The sequence below is a fragment of the Rhamphochromis longiceps genome, linkage group LG18 (assembly GCF_057381845.1).
Source record: "Rhamphochromis longiceps isolate RC_006_pf linkage group LG18, R_longiceps_female_GT1.1, whole genome shotgun sequence".
NCBI lineage: Eukaryota > Metazoa > Chordata > Actinopteri > Cichliformes > Cichlidae > Rhamphochromis > Rhamphochromis longiceps.
In genome coordinates, this window is record NC_140574.1 from 19784597 (window position 1) to 19804252 (window position 19656).

General features: G+C 39.6%; 1 protein-coding gene across 1 annotated transcript in view; it reads left to right on the forward strand.

Annotated features, from left to right (window-relative positions):
• Window positions 1-19656, forward strand: part of tnr (tenascin R (restrictin, janusin)) — a 219922-nt gene that overhangs the window by 14836 nt on the left and 185430 nt on the right. The window lies entirely within an intron of this gene.

Below are 19656 nucleotides of genomic sequence, written 5' to 3' on the forward strand. Positions count from 1 at the left end.
CAGTGTACATTTCATCCTTTTTTTAAAAAGACTATAGCGTCTGTTGTCACTGAGGTATGGGTTGCAACAAAGATCATCACTGAATCATCATGAAGAAGCAGCCATTTTTAAAATGCTGTACCACATGTTGGAAAGAGCAGTCAGTATGTTTGGTTCGTTCTTCTGTGTGATGTTCAGTTCATGTGTTTACTAACAGACATGTGTTTAGTGCCAGGATATAAAGAATCGTTTATCAATTCATAAATGAATACCTAAATAGAGTGTATAATGTAGTGCCAAGTATTTTGGTTGACACAAGTAAAATAATCATCTGCTTATGGGATTAGTTTCTCCTTCTGCAGATGACTTGTACTGTGATCAGAGCATAGTGGTACACAAACCAGTCCTCGTTCTTCTGCAGCTTCTGGTTAGTGCAACCCTCCATATCAATGCAAATGCACAGAGTAGAACAATGATGACTCAATCTGACCACATAACGAGAAAGCCACTGGAATAGCACCTGACTGGCGGTGAATGGTCAACTTGCTCGTAAGGAAACATAATGTCTATATGTGGGAAATAATGTTTAGCACCACTGTGGTTTGGGCTTTAATGTTCACCTGGTGTGCTGTCTCATCAATTGAGGCAGCTGACCAAGTATTTTCAATGGATTTTTGACAGTAAAGAGATTGATTAATTCTACCTTTGTAAATACTGCAGTAGCTGCTTTTTTTTTTTTTGGCTTTTATAATATCAGAGTACTCGTTTGGATGAGAGAATTTCACATTCTTCACTGTAGACTCTACATGTACATGCACCATGACCATGCACCATGTTCTGATGGAAAAAAGTATTCTGATGAGGCAATACTGCCTTTACCCTGCAGACTTTTCATTGATCTATTCCGATCAATATCGTTTTGGAGAGCGATGAGACGCTTCTCAGAATACTTTCATTAGACCTTTCCAAAAACATCAGAGGTGCTATCTGGAAGCCGGGAAGACACCCCGGAGGCTCTGTGGCAAGGTGGAAATCATCCTCGTTGTGTAGCTGTTGAAAGATTTTTTGGGATGTTTAAATGGTATTTTGAATGAGAAACAACAGAACAGTTACGGTATTATTCCCTTTGCATTACTTACACTGTTAAATAAGATTAGGACAACTGTTGTAGTTTTTCAGTCAGCTGTTATTGGCAAATTCTAAACTAGATATCTATAAATCTGTGTATATATAATTAAAGTTTTGTTATTTCATTACGACTCCGCCTGAAAAATAAATAAGGGTTTGTTTTTCTTTTTGGATTTTTATGCTCAGGACAAAAAAAGAAGTGGAAAAAAGTGCCTCAGGCCTAAATTGATTTAAATATTTAATTTTTCATATTTATGTGACCACCAATTAATGAGCTTCTTTAATTGCTTGTCACATAATTGCACTTGCATTGAATACCCTGGAAAAATACGTGTATTGGAAAAAAAAGTTACCTTAATAGCTAACTTGTTTAATCAGACTTAAATTTTTGAGCCTCATTGACTTTACAATAGATTTAAATTTCAATAATTTTTGCAGTGCCGCCAATCGGAGACGAAACTTAAAGCTAGCGCGTTACACATTAGAACAACCTTGATGATGGTTCATGAGCCAAACTGATGCTCCAGTTTGCTGTTTTTAATCAAAGTTGGTCCGTGGCACATTTTCTTCACATGCATATGATTATAGCATAAAATCAAAAAGTAGAAAAAAACAAGCTGTTATTTATTTATTTGTTTGCTTGTTTGTTTTTTGGTGGGTTCATTAATTAATGATGATTCTTTTTTGCATTTTCCCAAGTGAATATAAAAGTACCATTAGTAACCACATGCTCAAAAATGTATTATTACAATTTTAAAGACATTTTGAGAAACATGGCTATTTGCTCTGCTGACAAGTATTGTAGATGAGATTAGGATGAGTATTTGTGTTGTGGCAAAACCCACAAATGGTGTTTTTAGTACATTTCATACAGATGTGTCCATTATATGAACCTTGGGTCACTACTTTTATGAAGATGTTTTTCTCTTTTTTGGGATCTTTCCTGTTGTTTTGCATGTGGGTGTGAAGGTTAAACAAACATGATGCTGTGTGGTAATTTGTGGATATTAGAGATGCTGCAACATGTTTTTTGTAACTTCAGGGAGCGTGTTAACTTTCCCCGCCGTGCTTCTTATCTTTATGGTAAACTAAGCTAATTGCCTCAAGGCTTCATCCTCATTATTCATGCTTGTAGGCTTGAAACTGAATTGATCTTCTCACAGAACTCTCTGCAAGAAAGCCAATATGCTTATGTCCCAAAATGTCTAATTATTCTGATAAGCTTTTTAAAGATTAAACCCATAATAGATAGAAACTTCCACATATATATTGTTTATCATCAGTTTGAAGGAGCGTAGGTTTGTGAGTCTCTGCTCAGAGCATCATTTTTGTGTCTCCTCAGGTTGGACTGAGTGCACTTCACTGGAGAACACAGAGTGTTTGGCAGACGAGATAAAAAGTGTGAAGAGACTTCTGTTGTTTGTTTGTTGCTGAACAGCTGCATTGACTTACCTGAAAATTGTTGAATTCACAGATATCTGCGTGTGATGATGCATGGCCAATTAAAACACTTAAATTAAGAGATTTGTAGATTTACGAATTACATGAAGAGTTTATATTGACAAATCACTGTGCTATAGTCCATGTATAATATAAAATGCCATTCTGTCTTACGTGACAAAAATAAAACATTTACAGGTATACAGATTGTGTAAAGCACTGATTCTTAAAGCTTTATAATGTATCTATTCAGATGATTGTGTTTTATTTTTAACAATAGTTTTTTGACACAACAGTATTTACATTTAGAGTTTTATTTACAATAGAAACACCAGCGGCACAGATGGACTTTGCTTTGAGAACCTTGGGAATAAAGGTTAAGAATAAATTCTAAATAATCTAAACAGTTTGTCTTGATAATAAATCAGGACATAATGCTAGGCCTGTTAATGAATTCCTTTTTAAACACTAATCCAAAGGTAAGAATCATTAATCACTACAGTGGTTTTTAGGTCAGAGAGATTTGTGGTGTTTTGGCACCATTTTCACAAAACCAGTGTGTGAGAATAAGTGAGAGCAGAGCCACCACAATGCAGAGGTAGTTTTTCTGCTACCTCTACACCTTTACAACAATTAAAATGTTGTACCCTTAATTATTGTGGTGGTATCCAAACACTAACTGCTAGAAACCAAATGACTTCCTGACAGCCAATGGGTCACACGGCAGTTCGTACTGCTGTGCCGCTGATTAAATTCACCCAATAATTAAGCAGACATCATTGATTCCCTGCAGAGAAACGGAGAAATGGAGTATGTGTGTGTGTGAGAGAGAGACTCTCCATGGGTCCCTGTGCTTCCTGTAGCCCCTGCAGCTGTGGGACAGTCAGATATGCTTAATTTGGGATTTGAGCATAAGTCGATTCCACTTAAACAGACAGTGGTGGTTGGACACATCGATGTTCCATGCACTGTTGACTCTCATCATTTTCCTCCTCTCTGACTTCCTCTGTGTAATTGACAGAGCGATCGAAGGCCACGTGAATGTGTGTCCTAGATTATGACTTTAATGTGAGTCAAATGTGGAGTGTAAGAATGTAAAACTAAACAATTACATTCTACTTTAAGACTGTTGTAAAATACCAAAGGCTTTATAAGTGAGACTTAGTAGAGTTTTTTGTTTGATGTTAACAGGCAAACACAGATAAGAGTAAGGTTAGGGGCTAGTTAATAAATGTAGCGATTCAGGTAGGTCTGGTGAATTCAATAATGCAAATATATGCTCATGTGGGTGCCTTCCTGGTTTTACTGTTGTTGTTTTTCTCTCATCTTTGTGAGAATGTAGGATGCACACCGCTCATTACCAGCAGAGATGCCTGAAAATGAATGCATTATTAATTAGAGTCGGTGGAAAGATAAAGATTTTTGTAAGAACCAAGCAAACACTAACTTCTAACCATTGTTTCTGTAATATGATGCCTGTCCAGTTATTTTCATCAGTTGAAAATAACTGTATGCTAAATCTTTTACAGTCGTATTAAAAGGAATGTTTTCATAGGTCTCTATGGAGTCCTATGAAGTACACCCTTACTGCGTTCATGGGATTTAAGACAGTAAGTCGCATCCAGCTGCTTCTAATCAAATGCACTTGATTAAGCCTAGCTAAACACCTCTATAAAACAGAAGTTTTGGCACTTTTCTGGTCTGGAGCATTCAGCTGTGAGTTAACACAATGCCAAATCTTCTCAAGAGTGGACGTTCCTGCAGATTCTCCCCAATCAGACTGTGCAAAGCTCAGGGAAGAGCTAAAAAAGAGCTAAATCTCAGCCTCAAATGTCATTTAACATGATAATGTTCAAGTTTCTGACAGTACAAATAGAAAAAGCCATTGAGGCAACTTTGTTGTGATTTGACGCTCTATAAATATAGGGTATGGCTTTCCTGAAAGATTTGCAAGGAGAAAGCATCTTCTCTAAAAAGAACACGGCAGCATGACTTAGGTTTGCAAAGCTGCATCTGAAGAGACCAAAGGACTTTTGGAAAAAATGAGACCAAAAGTTTTTGCATTTTGACTAAACATCTCCATAGAACCATGCTTGGCGACAAACAAACAGCATATCAGTAGAAGCGCCTCAAACAGCTATCAAACATGGTAGTGGAGGGGTGATGATTTGGGTTTGTTTTGTTTGCAGTCACAGAACCTGTAAACCCTGCAGTCATTGAGTGGACCATGAACTCCTGTGAATACCAGTGTATTGTAGATTCAAATGTGTGGCCTTGTCTCCGACAGTTTAAGCTTGTTCCAAACTGGGTCATGCATTTGAACAATGATTAGAAATACAGCAACAAATCTACAACAGAATGGCTCAAAAAGGAAAAAAATCAGGGATTTGCAAACAGCGAGCATCAGCGAGCAGCACTGTCTGAAGCTCCTCCACAACAATGTGAGAGACTGATAAAGTCATACAGAAAAACCTGCTTCAACAGATTATTGGTGCTAAAGGTGATTCTACAAAATATTAAATCATGAAATATATTATATAGTTTCTCATGCGCTTTTCAATTTGGGCTAGTTTTTGTTAAATAAATGTCAAAGTCCAGATCTCAACTTGACTGAAGTGCTGTGGTGGGACGTTCAGATCTATGCAAAAACGAATGTCCTCAAACCTCAATGAACAGAAGCCACGCCCGCAATGATGTGAGAGACTGAAGTGATATAGAAAACAATTACTTCAAGGTATTACTGCTAAAATGGATTCTACAAGCTATTGAATCGTAGGATTTACTTGCATAGAATTCTTTGAAAACTTTCTTTTTCACATGAGTATTACTCTACGCAAACAAGGTTAAGCATGTTTTGCGGCACTCGTGGAGGTATAGCCCTGTGCAGCTTTCTTTTCATGCTGGAAGTGGGAAAAATCTCCCTGCTCCTTTTCCTCGACCTCACCGCCTCTCATCAGCAACAAAATTTGTCTGCACAGAAGAAGCAGTGGGAGCTACACCTACGCAGCTCCGTTGTTCTGTCTCTGTCACACTGTATGCAGCAAGGCAGGTGAATAGTTGTATGTTATGTAAGAATTAATCGTTAAATCTCCACCAGGGTAATGGAGCTGACAGGTTTAACAACTTTCCCAGCAAAAAGCCTGACTAATGATGATGTTTTTACTCCAGCTGTGATAGCAACATTTTGAATTTGACGCATTTTGAAAAGACTTTGACATAGCAGCAGCAGAGGGATAGTAATAGCCAGACTGAAACTTATAGTTGTGTGAATTCAGACGCTCAGTGTTTCCTGGATGATGTCATTAAACTTAAACTAAGAATTAGGAATCCTAGCTTTTCCAGCAGTAAACCTTTCAAAGACAGACAGTCTTTTCTGGATCAGTCTCACCACCAAAACTCTAAAACTACCTTTTATCTGTACAAAACACTATCCCGAACTCCCTTACCCAAACAGCTAGTCAAATACCCTGTTGGCCTTGATAGCAGAAAATCATTGTAGACTTCTACTATCTGACCTTGAGCAATTTAACAGCAGTGTTGCTGTAAGTTTTTTTTTTAACCTTTCTCGACTGTCATGGATTATTACGATTGAATTATGAACTTACTGAGGAAGCTTGAGACTGTGCGGTACTGTATGGTAGTATTTAGTATTTAGTATTTATTTATTTATTGTCATTGTCAAGAACAATGAAATTGCGTTTGGGGCTTCCATACAACCCCAAAAAAAGAAGAAAATAATAAATACCCCTTAAAACCCAAGTGTACATATTTAACCCAGTGTGACTCCAATGCAATAAGACAATCCTTAGCAATAATGTTCGTAGAAATTCAGACAAAGACCTGAGAAACATGACAAAATACAACAATGCAACCCATTCAATATTATTGTACTGTGAGATATGATATCAGATATGATAGTTATCTATTTAAGAAAGAGGGGGGGGGGGGGGGCAGGAGGGGGAAGAGAATAAAGATATGATGCACCAATGCAGACCAGTTCATTGCTATTAAGAAGTTGGATATGGTTATTGTCCGTGAGAGGGGGGCAGAGAGTTCAGGAGCCTCACAGCCTGTGGATACAGGCTGTTGGCCAGTCTGGATGTTCTGGCCTGTATAGACCTGTACCTTCTCCCTGAGGGCAGCAGATGGAAAAGGTGGCGCGCAGGGTGATGTTGGTACCGTTAAATGGTTGCATCTCAGGAGAATTGGAGGGAGTCAGTTAGCTGCTAATGTTAAAGCTAAGACTAGCCTACTCAGGTTTTTACACATGTGACTGAATCGCATCGAGTTTTCCTGTGCATTCTTTTAACTCTCATATACATTTGTCCTTTGAAGAGATTTTTTTTTAAATCAAATTAACGTGGTTAGCTACCCTCACTGAATAACGCCTTTGCCATCATTTGAAGGACTAAATCCTTTTCACTCTGTGACTCTTTATTGTGTGGGAACTATGTTGAGGTTATGTTGCTCAAAAGAAGCAGTCCTTTATGAAACCGTATGGCAACAAATGAAAATACTGTCATAAAGTTCTTCTTAAAAAATAATAATGTATTGACTGACTTTGCTTGAAAGCAAAGATACATCTCTGTGGAAGTTTAGTGTCTCTTATAGGGAGATGATTAGAAAATCCTTATCCGTATTCTTGTTGACTACAAGTGATAAGTGTGAGTATCACACACAGAGCTCATGTGGAGTCTTGTTGAAATGCTTTGGCTCAAAATCTTCAGAGATCCAGCCTTGAGGGTTACGACTGACATACTTAGCTGTGTTCAGCGTCACATCCATTCAGATATTCATCAAATAAAGACATCTTCCTGAACATGTCAGGAAGACTTTTTGGTAAGAAATAAAAGCTTTCGAGCACAATGGCAAAGCATCTGAATGTGTATTTATTTAACCAAACAGAAGGAAAAACCCTGATGGGCCTCTTGCATGTCATTCGTTGTCTTACTCACCTATTACTGTTGTACTAACATATGTTTCAGACCAAAAAAAGAAAAAATAGCAATAATTTAGCTTTCAATGGTGCTCTTCTCTTTGCGCTGCCTTTTCTGTAAAGACCATTGATTGGTTGGATGGATTTTAGGGGCACTCTTTTGTGTTTGCACAGTTTTGTTTTTTTTTCCAACTAGGCTGAAAGACTCTGGCAATGTTAATATTTCTCATTACAAAGACTGTCCACCCAGAGAGAGCACACACAATGAAGTATTCTTTTCTCACTCTCCCTGTCCGCCTGTCTGTCTCTCACATTTCCGCATTTTTTTTCTCCTTCTTTCTTTTTTTGACACATTGCAGTTGGTTTTTCAAGGCCTTTTATCTGGCCGGTGAAAAAATTGGCAAAAAACCATCTTTCTAATCAAGCTCGCTGGACACAGATCAGAAGGGCTCATTGAAAAATCTTTCAGTGGTTTGTTACGGTTTGGAGGAAAACCAACAAATTTTAATATAATTAAAAAAAACCTGTATCACAAGCGGCCCTGTGTCATTATAATTCCATTATTTACTGTTTAAGGTTTTGTGTTTTCTATTTCTATTCTTCCTTTGAGACTGTTCAACCAGTTTTCTGTTATACGTGAAGAAACTGACCTATTGCTGCGAGTCACAGATCAATAAAAGGTCCTCCAGCTCTAATGGAAAAGCATTCCAGTTATCCTGGTCTGCTTGAAAAAGATCATTAATGTTGTATTCAGTAATACTAAAAAATAAATACTCATCTCTGTGCTACTCCTTCAGGCTCCATTAGCTTTGGTGCCATAAGACTTACAGATATCTGGGATTGCTCTGTCACTGCCCATTTGTGGTTTAGACCAATTAACACTTGTTGGGGAACTTTAGTTCCCTCCTAACAAGTTGTCATCAACTTGGGTATTCCTACCTTTTCTTTCATTGCTTCTGCTCTATGCTCTACATTCCTCTTCTACATGGTTACTCCCGCATACGTGAGCCTGGTGATATGCAATAGCGAGGGAAACACTTTGGTGTCAGTGTAGAAGTGCTTTAAACGAGCATTGTTTTAAATCACTGGCAGGTTACAACTCCTCTGGTTGCAGAATTGTCAGTTTGTATAAAGGTATATGAGACACTGACCCTACTTCTTGCTTAAAATTTGGCCTCAGTCACTAGTTTCACATCATTTTAATACACAGTGATGCTCGTTTGATGAACTGGTGAGGCAAGTGGCTCCCATCACAGCGTGCCCTGGTTTTAAATCCGCTGGCTGTCTCCCTGTGCCTGCGTGGGTACTCTTCAGGTACTTTGGCTTCCTCCCACATGATGAGCACATTTGGTTTGTCTTTATGTGTTAGCCCTGTGATAGACTGTCAACCTGTTCAGGGTGAATGCAGCCTCTTGCTAGGCTTAAACCCCAGTTGTGACCCTGAATTGGATATGTGGAAGAAGATGGATGGATGGTCACCACCACATGGACATGCGGTGTCCAAAGACTCAGAAACCTTTGCTTGTGACATCTTATCATAATAATGAGATCAATACTTCAAAATAGGAATTCACAAACCAGTTGATGATGGCTCTCTCAAGCTTTCCTCTGGCTGTGAAGGTAGCAGGCTCTCTGAATGTAACCTCGTTTGAAATACTAAATTTGTATACGTTTCTTCCTCTGAAAAATTGCTATTAGTGCTGTTACAATCATTCCTCCCTTTCCTTCTAGGCCATTTTCAGATTCTGCTAAAGCTATGAGAGTGAAGTAAATCCAAATCATCCAGAGGCATTAAAAAAATACCACAATTTGCAAGTGAAATTCAGAGACATTCCTCGTCAAAGCGGTCCTCATTATTGCTGCAAGCTTTATCTTTAACCTTAAACACGAGCAAAAAACTGTGATAATTACTTTCTGTAAGATCATTTTTTCCCCAGCTTCTCTACCTTCTTTCAGTAAAAACATTTGTCCTTGATCGCTTGTAGGTGAAATGAAAAGTAGTGAGAAGTGCTGCAAAATAATTTATGCCGCACATTTTTACCGATGTTAGAAGGTGGCTGTCAGCTTCGTGAAAGAGATCAATGTTCCTTATTCTTTTCTTCTCTGGGGACCACAAAGTTCAAGGTTTACATAATGGTGTAACCACACCAGCCCTGATCCCGTGCTGAGGAGCCTCGCTTCAGAGCGCGGTGTCGCTCGGTCTTTGTTGTACGTGAAGTTATGAGCGCATCAAACCGACAAAAAAAGCCAAAAGAAACCCAAAAGAAACCCAACTCAGTTTCTCTGAAATGTTTCACTGACTTTAAATTTAAAATGGTAATTGGTTGGTGTGGTAATAATTATGTGTCGGTCGGCAGTCATCCCGCAGTTTCAGTCTTTTTTTTTTCTTGTGCAATAAGTGAAATACAGCAAAAAAACTGGAGATAAGCACTTCTGTCAAAAAAAAGAGCTGTGTTCTGCGATAAGGCAAAGAACCATCACACCCAACAAGCTCTTGCCATTTTTCCCACTTTTTTTGCCTCATCTTCGCTTCTTTGAGTTGCTGGTTATTTGAACTGGAGTGACGGATACACACTGAAACAAACCCGCCCCCCCCAAACTGTCATTATAAGTTGCCAATAAACACACTTGCATGGCTCAGAAAGAGAAATATTCCATCTCAAACAATAGGACAAGGTGGTTAATTACCTGGTTCATTTTTTAATTAGCAGCATGAGCAGTGCAGGGAATGTAGCGAAATAGGGAGGGTTGCCATTGTTAGCTGGATGGATTCTGTGTTTTGCCGCGTGTTGCTGCTGAGATAGGCGCTGTGCCTGGAAACAGCGGTGGTTTCGCATCCAGCAGTACCATCCGTGGTTACTCAAAGGGAAGTAATGCCAGAAAAAAAGCTAAACAAACAGCTGGCACAGTGGAGTGATATTCTTCGGGGGGGAATGAACAGCACCCCGAAAGGGGACTAAAAACATGACTGCGGTCATTACCTGCCTGATGCATTAGTGCAAAATGACCATCTAAAATCTGAGGCGAGTCATCACTGAATGCACGCTCCCAGCTCATATGTGCCACACTGGTGCACCATTTACACAATACACAACTGAATATCACATATTAGTGGTATTAGAAGAACATTTACTTTTATATCCCCTCTCTGCAAATAGACATGCTGGATTAGCCCACAAATACGTTTCCTAGAGAGGACAGAGTAGTCCCTTTTTTACATTTGAAATCCGAACTACTCCTGCTGGCTGCCAAAGGCATGTGTGATTTGAGTGCATGGAAGCGGGAAGCCATGAAACAAATTGGATAAATGTTATTTCTGGAGGAATGTTTAAATGGGATGCAGGAATCTTATTGAGTCAGTCATGCTTGAAATTGGGTGAAATCGCACATTAACGGAACATGGGAGATTCTGCGTTTACCTTTTGTTAACTCGGGTGCTACTGTTTTTGTCTCCCACGCAATTCTTCGCGTTTTAAGACTTATTTTAGTGGGTCTGGAGGATGCATGAAACACAGTGGATATTTACATGTGTGCACATGAGCAGTAAGTGGACACGCTGCAGAGGAATATAACAGTTTTTGGCTCCATGTTTAGCCTTTAGTGCAACTTCATTGCACAATAATTCGAAAGGTGACAGATTTAGCTCAAAGTGACTAATTTCTGGTACAATTGTACAAAGTTTCGATTGAGGTGTATTAAAACCTACTGCGGTGTAGAGGCCTTGGCTGTATAGAGACAATGAAGTGAAGAGCAGGAGGTAATGGTGTGTGAATGCGTACGTGCTCTTGCTTTTAAATCACCTGTCGGGGAGCATTGTCTTTGACTTCCTTTTTAACTAAGCTTTGGGTGCATTTGATTTGCCGAGGCTGATGCAACACAGTGAAGTGGGGCACTCGAAGTGAAATCATCCGTTCAGTTTCTTTTTTTCATGGTTTTGAGAGTAACTTAAATTTCCAGCTTTCATGCATTTTATTTGCATAATACTCAGGCAATTAACAGTCAGGCAAATGATTTACAGTTTACAGCCACCTTCTCCTTGTGCAGAGATGAGCTGCTTTTCTTTCCTCCGGTTCTTGTTTAGGATTTCTTAAGTTGCAGCCGAACGATGCTTCGCATGTGTGCTTAGACTCACATGAGCGTGCTCTTTCTCACTGGTTTTTATTTTCCAAAGCTCTGAGTCACACCTCAAAGGTCATCTTTTATCATTCCTTACTCTCTTAGTCTCTTAACTTCCCCACTGGGATCAGTTTTGAAATCTATTGAGGGTGCTAGACGTGTGACAGCTTAAAATTTAAATGTAGCGTAATCTCAGAGTTGTATTTTGGGAATTTGGAGAAGAAGAAAACTCACAGTGCAACTGAACGTGCTTAAGACTAGAAAGGAAAAAAAATAGCTGTAACTGAGGATATGAAATGCAATTATCCAGCTTTTGCCGGTCTAAGATCTACACAAGATTTAATTTAAACTATCTTCGGGAAAAAAACACATGATTGTTGTTTCCATGGAGAGGATTCATGGGAGGTCAAAAGTTGGGTGGCTGGGTTTTTTATTTCTTAGTCTGCAGTCTGCATTATAAAGTAAGTGCAAGTGCTGACGACTTTATGCAGGAAAAAGAGTGAAAGAGAAAAGAAAAAAATATTTCCAGAGGGGAGCTGGAATCTGTCCCAGCTGTCACAGAGCGAGAGGTGGGGTGCACCCAGGACCCAGGACAGATTGGCAGTTTCGCAGGGCTAACATAGAGGAACAGACATACATTCATGCTCACATTAAGACCTTTAACCTAACATTTTTGGACTGTGGGAGGAAGCCAGAGTCACCCAGCAGGTGGATTTAACCTTGTTTGCTCTCTCATGTAAAAAAATAATTTGATGTGAGTTATAAGAAAAAAGAAGAAATAGTTGAAAAAAATGAAGGCAAACTGTATATAATAATGTAGTAATTTGCAGGTACGTTCTAACAGACCCATTGGGGTAATTGCTTCATGTTTTTCTTTAATTTTAATCACACTGAGCTCACGCACATTAGGGCTGGGTATCGTCACTGATTTCTAGAATCGATTCAATTCCGATTCACAAGGTCCCAAATCGATTCGATCCACGATTCGATTTAATTCGATTCGATTCGATTTAAATCTGGGAAATTTTGACAGTCAGAAGTATAATTCAGATCAGAACATTTACATATTTTTGTATCTATAAAAAGGAAGCTGACACTCGCAAGACTTTATCCAAGGTGTGAGCATCACAGCAGAGGCCTTTGTGTCAAAGTAGCTGAAGATAAAACACAGAAAAACATGAAGGTGATTTTCCTGGCCTGGGATTTTATAAAAATATTCTGCAGTACATCAAAAACGAAAGAAAACCATTAATTAATGAACATTACCTCTGATGTTACAGCGGTTTTATTAGACACACGGCTAAGCATTTTGCATTTTGAATAATATTAAAAAGTTTAAATTTGTTCAGTATTGAACAGCAGAAATGAGGTTTTCTTTTCGGAAGAATGTAAAAGGGAAAAAAACAGCGGCCGACAGCGCTGTAAACAACAGTAGACTTGTGCATAACAAGCAAGCGAATAATGAAGAAAGCGAAACTGTTCGAGAGAGAGAGAGAGGGTGGGAGGGAGAGAGGGGGAGGGAGAGAGGGAGAGAGAGAGAGAGAGAGCTGCGCATCGCAATGGAAGCAAAACAGTAAAAGAGTGAATTCATGACGATGTTTATGTGAAGCGTTTGGATCTTCTTTAGCTGCTGGTTCGGTCAATATTGTTTGGAGAGAGATCAAACTAACAGCTTTAGAATCAGCGCATAAAGGGCGTGAACACAAAGCGCGGACCCGGATCAGCGAGCTGTCGGCTTTCAGCCCCGACTGTGAGAAAGGCGACATCTAACTGATTCTGATCCGCGGGTCGCGCTGTGTGTTTAAGTCTATGTGCAGAATCCCTGTACCTGCTCTCATTTACTGTTTGGTGGTTCTTGAAATTTTGTGAGATGTCACCAGAGATTCTGGCATTTCGGACAAAATAAATTTATATTAAAAAATCGATTCAGGATTTTAATGAATCGATTTTACGTTATCCAAGCCAGAATCGATTTTAATCGATGAATCGATTATAAAAACCCACCCCTAACGCACAGACCTGAAACTACCTCTTAACACTGGCGACTGTGAACACTAATTTCCCTGTTCTTTTGTGCTGTGTGACCGTTAGTTACAACCAGTGTTAGTCACAGTTACAGCATCTGTCCTCATTCTTTCTCTCACACTCTCTTTTCCCATTGAATCCTTAACTCCTTGCCTTCCTGTCTTCCTCTCCACTTTTCTGGCGCCTTCTTTCACACTGAGTGTCACAATTAGTTCTCTGCCGAGACAGGCAGGCGGGCCGGTCCAGCCAGAGTCCAAAATCCAGAGATGGCTGGTCTAGACAACTGAAGTTGGTTGGTTCCAGTTTGGCTCCGGCCAATCACTTCATTAAATGCTTGTGTGTTCAGATTTTATGGCTTTTGTCAGACCCCAGGTCTCCATTGTAGCCCAAAAGAGGCACAGTGGAGACCTGGGGCAGGGAGCTGTGAAGTTCACACAGTTTGCTGCTCTGTGCCTGAGTCTTTCCTAGTTGCCATGCTTGATTCGCCCTCTTGTTCTCTGTCTTTCTCTCTCTTGGATACCCACACTGTATTTTTTCGCCAGAGACTCATCCACAATTGTCCAGCGCCAGACATAATTCAAAAACAGACAAGAACTCCTTGTTCACTGTTCCATATCAGTCAATTACTGTGTCTGCATTTATGTGTGTGCGTGTCTGTGTACGTTTGGGGTTGTTGGCGATGTTTCTGAATGTGCAAAAGTGTGCCAAAACGAGGGACAGGGTGGCCAGTGTGGATATGGGAGGGGGAGTTGTCATTGCTGATTGTATTAACTAACAAATCATCAGTGTCCCAATTCTTGTGTTGCTTAGAGGCTTGTTTCCAGTCTATAGACTGATCTGACAGTGATCAATAAGCCGCTGTCTCTGTGTGGGTTCGTGTGTGCAGGTTTAGCTGCGTTTGCATGTGTGGACGTGACTGTGTGTTTGCGGATCATTAAGCTCCTCTGGGGATGACGCTGTTCTGTTTTCATTTGGCAGACATCAGGGAACGGGGTAGTCATGTCATTATAACAACTGAGTCGTCACACTGATGGATAATCAAACTGTATTGCAGCTTTACAGGGAGCATGGAATTACATGGCAACCTTCACAAGTGTGTTGACAGGTTTCTTAGATTTTCCAGCTTGAACCCTCAAGGCATGATAAATCATTAATTAGCACACCTCTTTATTAAGCACTTTTTCAACCTCCACAATGTCTCCTTTTGTCTGCTGTGATGTTGTCACATCTTCAGCCCAACCCAAATGTGGATGTGGGTGAACATGAATCTAGGGAAAATATTAAGCCCATTTAGGAATTCAAGGTCTTTGAGAGCCATGGTTTATGGCTGAAGCAAACAAGGAGAATTCACATTGACTTGCTCATTTGGCTGTTTGGTCTGTCAAATTGGAGCAATAGGGTTGACGAACAAAATCCAGCAGAGCAGGAAGAGGTCGCTGGGCAAAGGGAGGTCTGTGTGCCTCTGCTTAGACTGCTGCCCCCGCATCCCAGACTTGGATAAGTGGCAGAATGGATGGAGGGAGAAAAAAACCTTGTATTTCTTTTTGACTTTGTTTTGTTTTTAGTCTCTTGCCAATTTGCCATTTTGATGTATTTCTCATTTTTAAAGGTTAAAAGCCACAGCAGTTAAGCAAAGAACACAGAATAGACAAAAATGTTGAGTGGTCCAGCTTCTCTCTGTCTTTGTGTTTGTGGACCTCAGTCTGACCTCTGCAGACAGCTGCTAGCGTTGGCTACTGGACAGGCAGAGGCTGTCTAAACAAGGTAGAACCCACACACTGGTTGGCTGACTCTCATGCCTTCACCTGTCGTAACAGGTGAAGGCAGGTAACACCTTGTGACTGAGAGCCAGCTAGCCAGCTGGAATAATGACTGGTAGGTGGACATATAGTTAAAAAGTGTTTACATCAGAGTAGCCGGGACTGTCATGACTCAAGGCAGCAGGTTAAAGTTACTCGCTGTTGTAAAAAGTAATGCATTTTACATGTCATGTAAATGTAATTTATTACCTAGCACTGTACCACTTCCAGAAGAAAACTGAATTCATTCGATCTGTTTTGTGTTATTTTTCATACCAAAAAGTTCCAAAGCCAAAAGCCTTTCATTATACACACAGATGAACAAACAAAAACAACTCATTAACATTTGAGCTGAAACAGCGTTCAAAATATGAATAAATAAAAATAAAAAAATCAAGAAGATTTAAAGTGTAACAGAGTGAATCTTACATATCCCTCCCTATTTGCTCAGCGTTTGCGCTCAGCTGCCTGCAAACCCTTTCTCTCCACAGTTTTTGTGGATATTGTGATGGATAGCGCGATGCTTGGGATGCGCCCGACTAGTTGACATTTAAATGTTTCTGCCACAGTGTGCGAAGTTTATTTTTTCACAGCACTTTCTTGAATCTACACGCCTTGACAACTTAGGTCAAAGATGTTGTGCTGCATGACATAGAAAATGATATAAAATGACAGGAAAACGAAGAATTATAAGTAGGCTTTGTGAGTAAATGCTGGGACTAGTGCACCATATCTTGCATGGGATGGATGGATGTTAGCGTGACTAAAGAAGGCTAAAACAGGTTACCGATGCTGCCACTGCTATTGCTAGCTCCAACTGGTGAGCTAATATGAGATTGTGTATGTCTCTGTGTGTGTGTGTGCCATAATCAGTGGGATTTAAAAGATTCTTAGTATCAAATAAAAAGTGAAAAGTCGGATACCATCTCTTCGATTGTGCTCATTTCACTGTTTTCTTGCTTTTAGATGAGACATGAGCGTTTCCCCTCTCAATTAGTGACAACTTTAAAGTTATGACTCATTACATGTAAAGAAAGATTTAGGATTTAAAGTCAACTTTTCCTGCTAGCATCTTTGATCTTCTTGCTTTTACATTTATTTGCATTGTTCATGTGTTTGCGAATTTGCAGCCTGGAGCCTGAGCAAGTACACTAAAGGTCATCAGACTGAATCATCCCACTTGAGGCATACATAAGTATGAGGAAGGCAACAAAGTGACATTGTAAGTTCGCTCCACAGTTTGTTAGTGGCAACTGAAGTAAAGGTGCAAAGAAGGAGCAGACCGCAATATTAAACGTGAAGGTTCATAAATCAAAAAAGCAGGAACTTGTCACAGTGCAGTAGAGGAGGGGAGAGTGTGTAATTTTTCACTCATAAATAAATAAATTTATAGTTGATCAAAGTTGCAATTTATTCTGCACCGACTGACATAATTTTTTTCAGCAGTGAATATGAATTAAATGCCTCAATTCTATCCAAAAATGAGGCATGTTTTAAGAACTACAACAAAGCAAATGAGACGTGCTAAAACCTTTGCAGGTTTACAGCAGGTCTTTTATTTGAAGGGAAACTTTTTAATCAGGAAAGGACAAAAAAATGAAAGCGATTAGATAGAGGGCATTTTCTCTCTTGTACCAGAACTACCCTCCTCTTATTTCTCTTCAAAAACTACAAGTGGAAGTGGGGACACAATCAGACTCAGAAATAACCTAATCAGTGGGGTTTGGCCTGGCAGCACCTCCCTAGGCAGAGACGCATGGGCAGGTGGCTGTCTGACAGCCATTGGCATTCTCTCCAACAAAGTGTGCGACTTGCATCAACTCAGCAGTATACCACTGGGAGTGGGATTAAACCGGGTTAGCTCAGGTCAGAACACCATTTCCATGTTGAGAAAAAGTGACACCATTATTGACACATCCCTGACCAACTCCAGATTTATAGCAAGCGCTTTGAATATCGCATGAGATGGAGCTGCCTCTCCTGTCCTGATTGTCATTGGTGGACGGGGATTGATTCGCTCTGCTGTCGTTGCAGCAAAAAGCCATAACAACAGTTTCATCCATCTCTGTTTTTCCACAACTTGACGGTTCATTTAGTCCTGTCTTCCAAACACCAACACCAATGTGACTCTTCATCAGTTTGCACCAGACGCTGTTACTCAGAAAACTCCACGTGCTCTAAAATATGCATCATATAATTATAAATATTAATTTAACATTTTCAGTGAGGAAGCAACAGCACAATCATATAGGGGAAAAAAGAGCAGGGCATCCAATCTTGTCTCGTACTTTTTTTAATTAAAGGATTGTAGTTAAGGAGCTATGTATTGTCCAAAAACCCTAAGCCCATTATGCAGTTGCATTCATTTCATAATTATGCCCATCTCCGCTAATGCAGCAAGTCATTTCAATAAGTCGAGTTCCCATTGAATAAATCCCTGAATGTTTCTCTTAATTCATTATTCTGGCTTAGTTGACATTTTCGGAATTCATGGTGTATGGGTATAAATAATTGCTATTATGAATATGCTCATTCTAACTTATGTTGATAAAAAGCTGTTTTCAATGCAAAGGCTGACTCATTGTAAGAAAATGCATGCATATTTGCAGAGTGCATATGGATTTAGAGCTTGGTCTCAATAGGATGAGATTAAGTCCTGTTTAATAAATGTTTAAGTGGATCTATTTTTTTCTTTTCCCAATATTGTGCAAAAAATCTTGAGCTACCCCACATTTCTTTATATTTTTCTTGAAATGAGTCAGGATTTCTTTTTAAATAAGTTTTTAAAGTGGCATTCTTTGGATATTGGCTGATTTTTGACTCATTTTCAGTCCAATCCTTCTACCTGACCATTTTCAGAGGAGGCAGTTTTTTTTAAGTGACTTAACTGTGGACTATGAATCATTCAAGCATTTATAAAGAAAGAAGAAAGTGTACTTTATAAGAGGCACCTAAGTTAATCTGTAAAGCACGGTGGAGGTTCTGCCATGATTTTGGCTTTATTTCAGCCAGTGGTGTTGGAGATCTTGTCCCAACTGAGGGAATTATGGAACTAAACATGATTTATTGATATTTATTGCAGAGTGTTTGTGAAGCAAAGTTGAACGTGCTTGCTTTTCTTAAAGAAGAAAGCACTGCAGCACTTGATAAGGTACATTGTTTCAGACTAACATCAAACGTAAGCCACATTTTATAGCAACCATAACTTGGTTGCTATAGATGAGTCCTTCATTAAGATAAACCAGTATGAAGCTGGGTTTTATAGGCTAATGTAAAAGGCGAGATTGCACAAAGGGCAGTGTTCAGAAGTTAGAAGTCCAACTTGTAAGAAATATTATATCTCTGAAATGTTTGCCTTGTATTGATAATCAGATTAAATGGCTTCAGTTTCAGTACTGACAGGAGGCATATTAACAACGTAGCGAAACATCTCCTTTTCTCTGCTAACCCTTGCTAAGCTGTTCTTTGTATATGTAAGGCTTGGGTTATAAGCCGCATAGAGAGATAGTACACAGACACATTGCAACAGCAGAATAACATTTTACTCGCTACATTACCTTTGTGTTTCCAAACAGCACAAGTTTTCCAATTCACTTGATATTTCAACACATTTCTTTAACATGCAATCTAAGACAGGACTATATATAGACAGTATTTCATACACAGTGTTATTGAAAGGCTAAGTCCATCTCTGTGTTCCACATTAAGCAGGTAATAAATATAGTATTCACTAAACATGATGTCCTGCTGTAATCTTTGTCGCTGCGGATGTTCACGATAGGATTTGGGCTTAAAGACTTTAGATGCGTTTTCTGATGACCACATGTAGCTGATGTGAAAACCAGGTGAGGGAGCAGCCAATCAGAAGACGACTGGCCTAAAGTAAGGGTGTCCTTAAAGGGACTCCATCTGTATCGGGGCCAGTGTGAGATAAGTGCAAAATGTAAATCTACTTTAGTAGAGTCAGAAAAAAAATCACGAGCATGTGCATGTGTCTGTATTCTTGTATGCACATGCTTGACACTGAACTGAACAGACAAGAGCCAACAAGAGACGGAGCAGAGAAATCGATAGAAAGAGAAAATATACCATCAGGGATTTTTGGGGATGAACAGGTACACAGCGAGAGAGAGCTCCAAATGTCAGGATTTGTGCAAAGAGGAGAAAGCGAGAGAGGGAGAGGCTTTCTGACCCTGGTTGGTCCCCTATTGATAGAGTTGCCATGGGAACAGA